Genomic DNA, 14,902 nt, shown 5'->3' with positions numbered 1-14,902 from the left:
GGCGTTCCCCTTCTAATGACAACCAGAAAGGATGGCAACCTTTGACTGGGCACACCTTAAAATACTTGTCCTTAAACCCAAGATAAGAGTCCTCGAACAAGCCAAAAATCCTCCGACCCTGGGCAGATTGGAAGGACATGAACCCTTTCCTCGCTTTCCCCTCCTTGGAAGGATTCGTGATGTTAAAGAAAAAAAGGAAAATGTCGACGGACACCGGCAACTCTAAATATTCACACACCATCTCAAAACAGTGGATGGAAGCCTAACTGTTCGGATGTAGCTGCGACGGCGCCATGGAGATCCGGTTAAGGAGCGCCATTTGAAAAGCAGAAAATGGAATACGAACCCCCACTTGGGTGAACATGTACTTATAGAACCAAATCCAATCGGCAACCTGGGGGAATGGAAATTAAGCTCATATAGCCGTTCGTTGGGGGCAGGAACAAAAACGTCGTAGTTGGCCTCCTGGTCAGTCCCGCCGCACAAGTACTCGGCTTGGCGGAACTCGGTAAGCTCCTCCTCGCCCATCTGGTTCGGGGAGTCCTTTACGTCGAAAGTCACCCAAGCGTAGGGGTCGTAATCCGCGGCGAAGGGGAAAGCTCGAGAGATGACACGAGGCATACCTACATTGGGGTACCACTCGGTTAGTCTATGAGGTCGGGAGTCCGAAAAAAGCCCAGAAACTATATTTAGCCTATCCAATAACTAAGATCAAGCATGACTAAAGAAGAATCCAAGTAAAAGCCTAAAAAGCTAACACCCTAGAATGGTAACCCCCCTAACGCACCTACTTGACACTATGATCATCTAGCATGCAAATCAAATAAGCAACATGCATATAGAAGAACTGATAATGAAGATAAAACGAACATAAGCAGAGGAAGAGGAGAAGAGTGCTTACCTGATTGACTGTGATAGCTGAGAGAAAAGCAGGAAGGGATGGATGCTCAAAAATGTGAAGATCACAGTAGGGAATTCAGGAAGGAAGAAGGAGAATGCAAAGAAAATGGAATGAGGACGAACAAGGAAATGGAGTGAAAATTGAGCGTGAAACTGGCTAGGGGATTAAAAAACTGACATGAAGCGCGAAAGGTAGGGGGTAAAAGAGTCTTTACTCACAGGGTTTAAAACAACCCATTATGAGCATTAAATGCCCGGAGCGAAGAACAAGGTAACGAACGGTTATTCCCATCAACAAAGAGATACGCGCGCAAGAGGTACGTCCTCTCCACGAGCGGCCGACCTGGCGACGACGTAAGGGAGAAAACATAACGTGCTACCAACAGCGTTCACGTCCATTGTCGGCGCGTTGGGGGCACTGTTACGGCCTGGCCCAAACAGTATACGGGCCGACCCGATCCGTGGACCACCCGAGCCGAACGGTCGGGCTTGAGCTGCTCAACCTCCTACCCGGACACGCATCCCTGATAGCTCTGCTACAGCTGTGCAAAGGAAGCTTCGAGGAAGGTGGGCCTGCCCTTGTGGGGCCCACCTCTGACATGGTATATATGGGGAGGGTCCTACCCCTCCCCCAAAGTACGTCACATACCATTCTCTCACCTTTTCGCCTGCACACTCGACTGACTAGAGCGTCGGAGTGTCTTTGCAGGTGACACCCCCCTCTCCATGCGAAGAGCTCGGGACGTCGGCCACACCTTCTCCAACCCAGCAACCCGGAACCAGGCGATTCCCCCTCGACAACCGAAGTATCAACCCGAACCGTCCGGTACCCGACCTACCGAACAATATGTATAAAATAATTGACAAGTGAGAGGATATAAAAAAATGATGTATCACAAAAATAAAGAGAAGATAAAAATATCTTGTTCATACAAAAAAAATTAAAACAAACTATTAATTGAATTAAAAAAAAAAGTTTATCTTAAGAGAAATTTAATACGGGTCAATTTTTACTCTCTTGATTATGTGGAGGATTTCACCATTCTACTGCTAATTAATAGTATTCGAATTTTTATTTGTAGAACCTTGGATAACAACATTAAAAATGTTAATGGTATAGTTTGGATCGATTTTCAATAAAGAAAACAAACTCATCAACTCTAAATATTTATATTGTCACTGCAAAAAATTATCATAAAAGCGACTATTTTTTTTTTAAAAAAGCACTCACTCAATGCCTAGCAATCGATTTAGCAATTAACTTGGGTGGTCGCTAAAATCTTAATTGCTAAATTAAGAATAGTAACCAACATCAGTCACGAATCATTAACAACCGATTTTAGTCACAAATTTTTAACCAAGGTCACCAAACTTACATTAAACAATATCGATTGTTAAATCGGCCACTATCAAATTAGTCATTAAGTGACATCCACCGTTTCAGTGGCTAAATTATTTACTGACAAAATCAGTCACTAAATTGTAACCAACGTTCTGGTCACTAAATCGATCGCAAATGTTTCGATAGCTAAATCAATCGCTAATATCTTACTTCAGAATATCAAAAATAGTTACTAAATCATTGACTATTACTACTTACCTAATTATAAATTTTAACTCATTGAAGATGGGTCTATTTTTTCATACCAATACCAAATATAGTTCTAATTCAATAAAATATAAATAATCCAAGATGTATTTTTCATACCAATATCAAATAGCATTCATAATATCTACATAACTAATAAATAAGAGTGATGTTCATATCATTAATCACTTAACATTTGATTAACACACTTCACTAAACAAAAAACATATATGACATGCAAATAATAACAAAATTATTGAACTAATTAAGAAAGCAAAAGAATTCACATCTTTCTTCTTCAGCCTCTTTGCTCTTCTCTGATCCTCTTCTAAATTCTTTTCACACTCACGCTCTTCAAGTTCACTGTCTTTTTTCTTCTCTTTTTGGAGTAGGCCTCAAGTATCTATCATAACCTCCTCTTTTATTAGAGCTTAGAAAAAGGCAACATAAATTAAAAGTTTACAATAAAGCATCATAACAGAGTTATACATCATAACAGAGTTATACAACAGAACACACTAATTAATAAAGAATTAAACATGTATTTCCATGTAGTTGTTGGTAAATCTTAAAGGTCCAAGGTTCAGGTTCCAGTTAAAGGAAGTAATTAGTAAATAATGGCATGCCTTATGTTTATATAATTAAATATATAGACATAAAATATAGAATCTGATTTGATTTTTGATATAAATATTGATATATTTTTTTACATATAGCTCATTTTTAATGCCTAATAATTATATCATATTATAAATTTATAATATATGAAAAAGTTAATGTATATACCAAGTTTAAGAATGCCTCACTATAAATTCAGTTATAAACCAGTACATGTTTTATTTTGAGATTAGACTGTATGTATTATTGATTGAAAAAATGAAAGAGTGAAATCTGAATTATAAGAACGTTGTAGAAGGAAACGTTTCTATTCGAGTGGGAATTCACTCTGATGGTTTTCAGTGACTAAGAGAAGGGGGTTGAATCTTTGCCCCTTTTTCACTTGATAACACTTGCTGATCTTTGAAACAACTTCAAGAGACTTTTTTATTTTTGTCTCGTACCCAGCCACGAGACTTTTCTTTTTATCTCGTCACCCGACACGAGATATTTTTCAGTTTTATCTCCTGGGCAGCAGGAACAGAAAATGGAGTAGAAGAAAGAGAATTACACCAAGATATATCCTGGTTCAGCTGCTAAGTGCAAGGCAGCCTACATCCAGTCTCCATCACAACAATGATGGAATTTCACTATAATCATTCTTGATTAAAAACACCAATTCTCCCTAGGAACTACCCTTCCTATCCCGGACAAGTCCAGAATCTAAACTCCAATCCTGAACTTGACTTGGTCACTGCCAAGCTTTCAACTGCTAAGTACTAACCCAACTTGCAAGGGGATTCCCACAGAATCATGAAACGCAACACAGATGTACAAAGGACCTCTAAGGACATCTATGGCTTTTTCTTTTAATTTTGTATACTCTGCCTTTTTCCACTCTATGACTTTTTCTTACAAACCTCACTGTTTACCTTTTTTCATGAGACTCAAGACAGACAAAATTAAATAGAAAATTACAAAATGAAAAACATTGAAGGAGAAGAAATTATGTTAGCTTAGGTAGCTATGAAAACCCTGTGCTTTGCACTCTCACTCCTTGCCTCAAGCCCTGGCTATTCACCCTTACTTATAGGGAGAAGCCTCCACGGTTGAAACCAAACAAACCAAGCTAATCTTCTTCTTCTTCATGCAAACCGGTTCGGCCAGAGAGAGAGAAGAGATAACCAATGCAAAACCCAACATGCAATTACCTCTAGTCCTTCCTTGGTCACCAATCTTCATCAATCCGAGCCCTCCATCCTTGCCTTGCTCTCCAAGATGGACTCCTGGCTCTTGATGCTTCATGATGATGATAGCTTCATCTGCTCCAACTTCTGCCTCCTCCATCACGTAGCCACTGTAGCTACCTCCTGTGGTGGTTGAGCAAAATTAGAGACAAGCCATCCCTCCAAGGATCTTCTTCTACTGACCGAAATCTTCTTCATCCATTTTTGGGTATGGAGAAGCCAAGATCTCTTCACCAAATCTTACCATAAGTGATGAGAATCTCAGCCACAATATACTTTTTGTTTTCTTTTTCTTGCCATCATTGTGATGGTCTTGTTGCTTGCACTTTCTTCTTTTCGATGGCTCAAAGTTTCTTCCATAGTTGCTGTGTAATGACCGAAAATAAGAAGCAAGATGAGAAAGAGAAGAGAGAGAAATTTAGACACTAACTAATGGATTTTGATAAAGTAAATTAAATTTCCACTTTCCTTGCATTAGGTAGCGTGTAGCATTGATGATGTCCATCAAATCAATAGCTACCTCTCTCTCATGTTTTCAATGTAAGTTTAATTTAAGTTAAATGAATTTGAAATCCATCCCATGATGAAAGTAGGATCCATTGGAAGCAATGAAACTTTGCTTTCTTAATGGTTTCGGACCATGCAAGCTTGCTTCTAGCTAGCAATTTAGTTTTGGGCTTAGTTCAACATGATTCTGGCCCATTTAACCACAAATTGCTTCAGCCACTTAATATAACAAATTTTGAACAAAGTTGAATGTTTACAAGCATATTGGGCTTGCAGCAATAATGATTCAGACTGGCCCAACAAATAAAACACTTCAGCCAACATTCATATGACAATATTGCACAAGGCTGAAATTTGATTTTATTGGGCTTATGATCTTTTCTTTTTTTTTTCGGCCCAATAAAAATCTGCACAAACAAAATTATCAATCAATACATGTGAATCAAAATTAAATTGACAATTTTGTAATTTAATTAAATTAATAATGTTTGTTCATCCTCAAATTAAATTTAGATTTTTCCAAACTCATCAATCTCCCCCTTGATGACAAACATTATTAAAATTGAAATGGAAAGAAATTAGAGTATTGAGTATTGAGTACTCCCTTTGAAGATTAGTATTTCTCTCCTTTTCCAATTGTCACAAGGCTCTCCCTTAATGTATGCTATTTCACCAAGGGAAGTATTAAACCCTGTAACTTTAGAAATCAAGCTTAAGACAACTATGTTATTCAACATTTTAAATTTTGAAATGTTGAATGCTTGATTTATGAGCAGAATTGGTTTGATAAGCAAAACTCATTTGTTATCATAAATTGATTTTCTGCTCAAACGCAAACAAAATTCTTGAATAGAGTTCATAGTAACCAAAAACACAATTGATAATTCAAAACAATTTGCTGCCAAATAATTTGAACAATATTTTTCTATCAACATATCAGAGCAAAAATTATCAGTTTACAGCAAGGAAAATATTTTCACTTAAACAGAGTCATATCAGAGCAAACAACTTATCCAACATATCAGAGCACAAGAAAATTATCACAACTAACTAAGTTTCAAATACCGCAAGCATTTCAACAAACAAAGAGAATTGTTCCCAATACAGCAAGTATTTCAAGAAAACATATCATAATCATTGGAACATAGAGTTTATGCACAGAGGTGATCATGAATAAAAAATGATTTCAACCCCTCTTCTTTCAATTTGTTCCAAATACAGCAAGCATTTCAACAAAACATATCATAATCATTGGAACATAGAGTTTACGCACAGGGGTGATCATGAATAAAAAATGATTTCAGCCCCTGTTCTTTCAATTTTTCCATCTTTTCCTCCCCTTTTGTCATCAATGGGGTCCTGCAAAATAAATAAAAATAACATACCAAACAGCAGAATATTTATTTTCCACCAAAACACAATGGTCCAGAGTATCCAAGTAGAATACCAAAACAAGAAAGCAAAAATTGTGTACAAGCTCCAAAGGATTCCTAAAAGATGAAAATTTCAAGGATTTTGGATCCTTTAAGACCGAATCATATTTTCACAAGAAAATATTTTTCAAACACCTTAATAAAATTCCATATCACACATGCATTTGAGCAAATAAATTTATCAATGACAATCAAAGCTCAAGTCGAAATTAATCCATAAAGTGCTCAAAACAGAGCCAGATCAAAGCAAAACAAAACAGGACAACAAATCAATGAAACATAACAAAGCAAAACATGGCAATAAATCAATGAAACATAACAAAGCATCAAATATACAGAGAGCAAAATAACAGAGCATTCAGCAGCAATAGCAGCAACAGGGAGTATTAAATGCTGAGTGGAGAGAGAAGATTAGGTGGTTATTACCCATTAATGAGCGCGGTTATTAACCAAGGAGGGATTTTAAATTAAAACTGAATGGTTAGCTCCTAGAATCAAGGGATGAGGGAAGGAAAAAATTTGATTTGAGAATAACTTCTTCCTACAAGATTTGAAATGATAACTTCCCAAAAGTATTGTTAAGAAATGAGGAACTCAAAAATGGATCAAAGTAAGGTCAAAGAAATTTGGTGGGGCCCAAGATAATTAATGTCTGTTCGGTCTCTCCCTGTATTATGGCCCATTCATCACAACCTGAAATTTGTCTCCTGCCTTCCTACGAGACAAAACTGAACAGAGTCAAAAATTTCATAGATTATCAACAGAACTTAATTCTATCATTCCCAAACTATTTCTCAAGGAACAGAATCTGTCTTCACAGAGGGGTTTTGTAAAAATGTCAGCAAGTTGGTCTTCAAATTTTACAAATTGAAGATCAATAGTACCCTTTTGCATATGTTCTCTAATAAAGTGATATTTGATTTTAATATGCTTGGTTCTTGAGTGTAGAACAGGATTTTTAGAAATATTTATAGCACTCATATTATCACAAAATAAGGGTATACTATTGATCTTTAATTTGTAGTTTTCCAACTGCATTTTTAACCAAATTAGTTGTGAACAACATGCAGATGCAGAAATATATTCAGCTTCAGCTGTGGATAGAGCCACTGTGGCTTGTTTTTTGCTTGACCACATGTTGAGTAAGCTTCCAAGGAAGCAACACATGCCCGATGTGCTTCTTCTATCCACTCTATCTCCTGCATAATCTGCATCACAAAACTCTACTGCACAAAAATCATCAGATTTTGGATACCATAAGCCATAATCACTGGTTCCCTTAATGTATCTAATGATGCATTTAACGGCCGAAAGATGGGATTCTTTTAGGTGAGATTGAAATCTTGAACATACACCCACACTTTGAACTATATCCGGTCTAGAGGAGGTAAGGTACATGAGAGATCCTATCATTCCTCTATACCTTGTTTCATCCACATTTTTGCCATTATTATCCTTTTCAAGCTTAGTGTTTGAATGCATTGGTGTTCCCATTGGTTTGGAATTTTCTAGGCCAAATTTCTTGATTAATTCGTTGGCATACTTTCCTTGGTGAATAAATGTACCACTAGGAGTTTGTTTAATTTGGAGGCCAAGAAAGAATGTTAGTTCCCCCATTAAACTCATTTCAAACTCACTAGTCATGAGTTTTCTAAACTCTTCACACAAGGACTCATTGGCCGATCCAAACACAATGTCATCCACATAAACTTGAACTAGGAGAATGTCATCATTAGATGCTTTAATAAATAAAGTAGTGTCGGTGTTACCCCTTTGAAATTGATTTTTCAACAAGAAGACGCTAAGCCTTTCATACCAAGCTCTTGGAGCTTGTCTAAGGCCATAAAGAGCCTTTGAAAGTTTGAAAACATGGTTTGGAAATTCTTTATCTTCAAAATTGGGGGGTTGGACACAAACACTTCTCTATCGATAAAGACATTAAGGAAAGCACATTTGACATCCATTTGAAATATTTTAAAACCTTTATGGGCAGCATAGGCAAGAACCAACCTAATTGCTTCCATTCTAGCTACCGGAGCAAAAGACTCATCAAAATCTATACCCTCTTCTTGATCATAACCTTGGGCTACTAATCTAGCCTTGTTACGAACAACTTTTCCATCCTCACCTAGTTTATTTTTGAAAATCCACTTAGTACCCATAACCTTCTTACCATCCGGATAGGACACTAGTGTCCAAACCTCATTCTTGTCGAATTGAGCAAGCTCTTCTTACATGGCTTTGACCCATGATGGATCTTCAAGAGCTTGTTTGACATTGTTGGGCTCCATTTGTGACAAGAGGGCAAAATTGCTTGGTTCGATTTGCCTTTTGGATGTTGATCTTGTTGTTACACCTTGTGAGGGATCACCAAAGATAAAGTCATGAGGATAACCCCTCATGGACTTCCATTCTCTAGGCTTTCGGAGTGGAGTTGAGCTTTGATGAGCTTCTGTGGGTTGTTCTGTTCTAGTTTCTCTTGCTGGCTCAGGAGACAAAATGGAAATGTCTCCTCCATCTTGACGAGACAAAACGGGATTGACAGATTCTTCATTTTGAGCAGACTTGGGATTCTCTTCACTGGTTTCCTCGTTGACAACATCTTCACAATCTGTATCATCTTCTATCACAGCATTGGGAATTGGATTAGAATCACAAAAAGAGACATATATAGATTCCTCTATGGTCTTATGTTCTTTGAGATAAATCCTATAGGCCTTGCTAGTGGTAGAGTATCCAACAAACATCCCTTCATAGGATTTTAGATCAAATTTACCAAGGTTTTCTTTATTGTTAAGTACAAAGCATTTGCATCCAAAAATATGGAAATACTTAAGATTTGGAAGGGTTCCTTTCTATAGCTCATAAGGAGTTTTCTTCAACTCTTTTTTAATAATGGTCCTATTCAAAATATAACAAGCTGTATTTACAGCTTCAGCCCATAGAAATTTTGGAATCTCATTCTCACACAGCATGGCCCTAGTCATCTCTTGAAGGCTTCTATTCCTTCTCTCAACCACTCCATTCTGTTGAAGGGTTCTAGGGCATGAAAAGTTATGAGCAATTCCAAAGTCATCACAGAATTTTTCAAAGTCTTGGTTTTTAAATTCTCTTCCGTGATCACTTCTTAAATGGGTAATTTTTAAATCTTTTTCATTCCGAATTTTTTTGCAAAGGGTTGAGAAAGCTTGGAAAGCATCATTTTTATGAGCAATAAAAAGTACCAAACCAAATCTAGAGTAATCATCTACCACCACTAGACCATAGTGTTTACCTCCTAAACTTTGAGTTCTTATTGCACCAAAAAGATCAATGTGTAACATCTCTAATGGCCTTTTGTTTAAAATTCCATCCTTTGGTTTAAAAGAGGATTTTACTTGTTTGCCCAATTGACAAGCATCACAAGTAAGATCCTTATCAAATTTGATATTTGGAATTCCTCTAACCAAATTTTTCTTAACTAGCTTAGAAATTTGGTACATGCTAGCATGACCTAACTTTCTATGCCATAGCCATTTTTCAGAATCAAAAGAAGTAAAACATGTTACAATTTGTTCTTTCAAGTCCTCAAGAGTCAACCCATACACATTATTGCATCTTTTAACCTCAAATAAAATATCCTCAATTTTTTTCACAAACAACCAAACACACAAACTTTCTAAAAATAACTTCATATCCTAGATCACACAATTGGCTTACACCAAGTAAATTATGTTTCAAACCATTTACAAGAAGGACATCATTTATACAAGATGAAAAGCTTTTACCAATTTTTCCAATGGCCACTATCTTTCTTTTATTGTCATCACCGAAAGTGACAAATCCTCCATCATACTCATCAAGCTTTATGAAAAAGGTTGTCTTTCCGGTCATATGCCTAGAATATCCACTGTCCATGTACCACATATTCTCCCTCCGTTTGGATGCTAGGCACACCTACAAAACAAGCTCAAGTGACCTTAGGTATCCAAATCTTCTTGGATCCTTTCACGTTAAACCATCTCTTATGTCCTAATCCATTATAATCAAAAACAACTTTGTAAACTTTTTCACCAATCATCCTCTCACCAAAAAAATATTGAATGGGAAAGTGTCCATTTCGGTTACATAGTCTACAAAACCTTGGAGTTGCTATTTTGTTAAAGCTTGTTGGGTTTTGAAATCTTGTATCATTAGAAGATGAGGCAATGTTTTCAAAATAAGGTTTCTCAACAGATTTATAGAACCCCAAGCCAGCTTTATCATAAAGAGGTTTTTGACTAGCCATGATTTGATTCAGATTTTCAGAACTTTGAGTGAACTTGGCTAAGTCTTCTTTAAGCCTTTTGACCTCTTTAAGCAACTCTTCATTTTCCTTAAAACAGTTTACATATGCAACAACAGAATGATCACTTTCACAACTCCTAAGTTGGGCTTTTAACTGCTTATTTTCTTCAACAAGTTCACAAGCAGTTTCGGCCTCCCTTAGTTTTTCTTTGAGAAAACCATTTTCAACTATAAGGATGGTGATTTGTTGTTCAAGGTCTTGGTTATCAAGCAAAAAACATCTTATTTTTTCAGAAAGGTGGTCTATCATCATATGAAGATCTTCAGTGTTTGGGTTATGAAAGACTACCTGTTCAATGTGATCTGCCATGAGACATGGTTGAGACTTTGTTTCAGATTCTTCATCGTCTTCAGAGTCATTTTCCAGGTCCTCCCATGACGCCATCAGTCCCTTTTTCTTTCCTTTCTTCAGCTTTTCTTCCTTCTTTAACTTAGGGCAACCGGATTTGAAATGTCCTGTTTCCTTACAGTTGTAGCATGTCACCTTGCTGAGATCTTTCCTTTGTTTCCTACAGCTGCTTCCCTTGCTTCTCTCCTTGAACTTCACCATTTTCCTGAATTTTTTGGCAAACAACACAAATTCATTTTCAGAGGAATTATCACTAGATTCATCATCCAGGGGGTTAGTAACAGATGTAAAAGCAATTCCTTTCTTTTTTTAATCCTTTTTTAAATAAGTGTTTTCAAAAGCAAGTAGGTTTCCTCTCAAGTCATCATATGTCATGGAATCTAGACCACTACTCTCAGATATGATTAAAGCTTTTGTTTCCCACTCTTTAGTAAGACATCTTAAAACTCTCCTCACAAGCACAGAATTAGGATACGTAATTCCCATAGCATCCAAGCCAACAATGATGATGTTGAATCTTTCAAACATTTCATCTATTGATTCTCCTTCCTTCATTGAGAACATTTCATATTCTCTGTTCAACATGTCTATCCTTGTCTTCTTTACTATGGTGGTTCCTTCATGAGTGATTTGAAGTTTATCCCATATTTCCTTTGTCGTTGTGCATCGTGATACCCGTCGGTACTCCTCAAATCTGATAGCACAGTTGAGCAAGTTGATAGCCTTGGCATTGAGCTCCACCTTCTTTCTGTCATCTTCGGTCCAGCTTGCTTCTGGTTTAGGTGAGATACTCCTTCAGCACTTGTAGTGGTTGGAAACTGAGGACCTTCCAAGATAGTTTTCCAGAGTCGGTAGTCCACTTCTTGCACTAAGATCTTCATTCTCTCCTTCCAATAGGTGTAATTTTTTCCATTGAAAAGAGGAGGTCTGTTGCTTGACTGTTCTTCTGTCAGATTGTAGGACACCAGAGTTGAGCCACTATTTTCTGCCATCTAGATCTTTTCTCCAAGCTGCAAAGCTTGATCTCTTTGAGACCAAGCTCTGATACCAATTGATAGTTTTCAGTGGCTAAGAGAAGGGGGGTTGAATCTTAGCCCCTTTTTCACTTGATAACACTTGCTGATCTTTGAAACAACATCAAGAGACTTTTTTATTTTTGTCTCATACCCAGCCACGAGACTTTTCTTTTTATCTCGTCACCCGGCACGAGATATTTTTTAGTTTTATCTCCTGGGCAGCAAAAATAGAAAATAGAGTAGAAGAAAGAGAATTACACCAAGATATATCCTGGTTCAGCTGCTAAGTGCAAGACAGCCTACCTCCAGTCTCCATCACAACAATGATGAAATTTCACTATAATCATTCTTGATTACAAACACTAATTCTCCCTAGGAACTACCCATCCTATCCGGGACAAGTCCAGAATCTAAACCCCAATCCTGAACTTGACTTGGTCACTGCCAAGCTTTCAACTGCTAAGTACTAACACAACTTGCAAGGGGATTCCCACAGAATCATGAAACACAACACAGATGTACAAAGGACCTCGAAGGACATCTATGGCTTTTTCTTTTAATTTTGTATACTCTGTCTTTTTCCACTCTATGGCTTTTTCTTACAAACCTCACTATTTACCTTTTTCCATGAGACTCAAGACAAACAAAATTAAACAGAAAATTACAAAATGAAAAACATTGAAGGAGAAGAACTTTTGTTAGCTTAGGTAGCTATGAGAACCCTACGCTTTACACTCTCACTCATTGCCTCAAGCCCTAGCTGTTCACCCTTACTTATAGGGAGAAGCCTCCACAGTTGAAACCAAACAAACCAATCTAATCTTCTTCTTCTTCATGCAAACCGGTTCGACCAGAGAGAGAGAAGAGATAACTAATGCAAAACCCAACATGCAATTACCTCTAGTCCTTCCTTGGTCTCCAATCTTCATCAATTCGAGCTCTCCATCCTTGCCTTGCTCTCCAAGATGGACTCCTGGCCCTTGATGCTTCATGATGATGATAGCTTCATCTGCTCCAACTTCTGCCTCCTCCATCACGTAGCCACTGTAGCTACCTCTTATGGTGGTTGAGCAAAATCAGAGACAAGCCATCCCTCCAAGGATCTTCTTCTACTGACCGAAATCTTCTTCATCCATTTTTGGGTATGGAGAAGCCAAGATCTCTTCACCAAATCTTACCATAAGTGATGAGAATCTCAGCCACAACATACTTTTTGTTTTTTTTCTTGCCATCATTGTGATGGTCTTGTTGCTTGCACTTTCTTCTTTTCGGTGGCTCAAAGTTTCTTCCATAGTTGCTGTGTAATGACAACAAGCAAGATGAAAAAGAGAAGAGAGAGAAATTTGGACACTAACTAATGGATTTTGATAAAGTAAATTAAATTTCCACTTCCCTTGCATTAGGTAGTGTGTAGCATTGATGATATCTATCAAATCAATAGCTAACTCTCTCTCATGTTTCCAATGTAAGTTTAATTTAAGTTAAATGAATTTGAAATCCATCCCATGATGAAAGTAGGATCCGTTGGAAGCAATGAAACTTTGCCTTCTTAATGGTTTCGGACCATGCAAGCTTGCTTCTAGCTAGAAATTTAGTTTTGGGCTTCGTTCAACATTATTCTGGCCCATTTAACCACAAATTGCTTCAGCCACTTAATATAACAAATTTTGAACAAAGCTGAATGTTTACAAGTGTATTGGGCTTGCAGCAATAATGATTCAGACTGGCCCAACAAATAAAACACTTCCGCCAACATTCATATGACAATATTGCACAAGGCTGAAATTTGATTTTATTGGGCTTAAGATCTTTTCTTTTCTTTTCGACCCAATAAAATCTGCACAAACAAAATTATCAATCAATACATGTGAATCAAAATCAAATTGACAATTTTGTAATTTAATTAAATTAATAATATTTGTTCATCATCAAATTAAATTTAGAGTTTTCCAAACTCATCACACTCATAATGAGAAAACTCTCATAAAACTTCCATACTCCTAATACTGTGTTACTGCAATTTATATACCCAATTTTATGTAACTAACTTCTCCAAAGTTTTGCATCGTTGCTTCTCAGCTTATAGTACCACGTAGTCCTTCATCCATATGGGCTATTTCTTGGTGTGAATGGGCCTGGTGGAGTTATCAGCAAGTCCACTTTTCCTATCTATCTTTGGTTCAGAAGTTTGTTCCATTGGCTCTGGTTCAAGACCCGGTTCAAATCTATCAAGTATCCCACCATCCAAAATGACCTTGTGTTCAAGGTCAATTTCGAGAAATAGCTCTTTTAGCTCCTCGACATCCTCCCATGTGGTCTCATCTCGAGATGTCCCTTCCTAATCAACAAAGACTTGAATGCAAGAGCCAGCAGGAGTAGTCGCAGTCCGTTTCCCCACGATTGCAACAGATAGTGGACAGAGAGAAGAGGATAGGGGCACAGTCCCCAATGCGGGTAGAGGGGGCGCGCCAACGAAGTGCTTCAGCACAGAGACGTGGAAGACAGGGTGAAGTGCACAAGTCTTCGGCAATGCCAAATGGTAAGCAACCTTCCCCACTCTCTACAATATCTTCAAGAGAATCCAATCCTCAACATTAAATTGCTTGTCACGATGGTGCCAATCAGCCTGCGCTCGCATCTTGTTTTGTGCCAACTGAAGGGTATGGCGAAGCTCCTTATCTAGTGCTTGTCGAACTTGAAGTAAGTCCTCAACAGCGACCACCATGGTTTCCCCTTGAGTGTACCCTGGCGGGGTGCACGCCGCAAAGCCATAGAGGGCCTCATGAGTAAACATGTTAAAGATGGAGTGATGAGAGGTATTATAGCAAAATTCTGCCCGCATCAGGAAAGAAGCCCACTGAGATGGGTGCGAATGAGTAAACACCCTAAGAAATTGTTCTAAGGTCCGATTGACCACCTTGGTTTAGCCATTATTTTGC

The sequence above is a fragment of the Arachis ipaensis genome, chromosome B1 (genome assembly GCF_059453495.1).
Source record: "Arachis ipaensis isolate K30076 ecotype BB chromosome B1, ASM5945349v1, whole genome shotgun sequence".
In the NCBI taxonomy this organism is placed as follows: domain Eukaryota; kingdom Viridiplantae; phylum Streptophyta; class Magnoliopsida; order Fabales; family Fabaceae; genus Arachis; species Arachis ipaensis.
The sequence above is the reverse complement of the archived record's forward strand: the minus strand, read 5'-3'. Positions refer to the sequence as shown.